Source organism: Volvox carteri, assembly GCF_000143455.1.
Source record: "Volvox carteri f. nagariensis unplaced genomic scaffold VOLCAscaffold_18, whole genome shotgun sequence".
Classification (NCBI taxonomy): Eukaryota; Viridiplantae; Chlorophyta; class Chlorophyceae; order Chlamydomonadales; family Volvocaceae; genus Volvox; species Volvox carteri.
The window spans coordinates 1,894,274-1,895,036 of record NW_003307561.1 but is presented as its reverse complement, the minus strand read 5'-3'; the positions used below and the strand labels follow the sequence as shown (position 1 = coordinate 1,895,036).

Below are 763 nucleotides of genomic sequence, written 5' to 3'. Positions count from 1 at the left end.
TAGTACTTGGGAGCTGAAGAAGCCACCTCCTGGTACTCGTTTGTTGCCGTGTCGTTGGGTATATAAGGTTAAGTACAGCGATGACGGCAGCGTGGAACGCTTTAAGGCGCGTTTAGTTGCCAAGGGTTTCGAGCAACACGAGGGGATTGATTATGGGGAGTTGTTTGCCCCTACCTCTCGTGGTTCGTCATTACGTGCTTTATTAGCAGTTGCCGCAGCGCGGGACATGACGGTACACCAGCTAGATGTGTCTACTGCGTTTCTGAATGGTGAGCTAAAGGAGGAGTTGTGGATGGAGCAACCGCCTGGGTACGCGTCCAGTGACCGGTCGCTTGCGTGCAAGCTGCAGAAGTCTATTTACGGTTTGAAGCAGGCACCCCGTTGCTGGTATGAGAAACTATCAGCAGAGTTCGCCAAGCTGGGTCTTTATCCTTCGAAGTCTGATCCGGCGATGTTTGTTAAGACGGACGAGCGTGGGGTTGTTATTGCTTTGGTGCACGTAGATGATACAATTGTTGCGTCGGAAGACCCGGAAATGGTCCGGGCAATTAAAGCTGCAATTGCGAAGGTCTTCAAGGTGCGCGACCTTGGAGAAGCGAAGGTGTTTTATGGCATGGAAATTAGGAGGGAGAAGTCGGGTGAGATAGTGTTGTCGCAGCATAGGTATATTGTGCAGCTGTTGGAGCGTCATAGGATGATTGACGCCAAGCCGAGGTCTACCCCTTTGCCTCCGGGCTTTAGGTACACTCCTAAGGGGGACGGA

General features: G+C 52.0%; 1 protein-coding gene across 1 annotated transcript in view; it reads right to left on the bottom strand.

The window, feature by feature from the left end:
- Window positions 1-763, bottom strand: part of VOLCADRAFT_90902 (uncharacterized protein) — a gene marked incomplete at both ends in the record, with an annotated part of 6,713 nt that overhangs the window by 4,312 nt on the left and 1,638 nt on the right. The window lies entirely within an intron of this gene.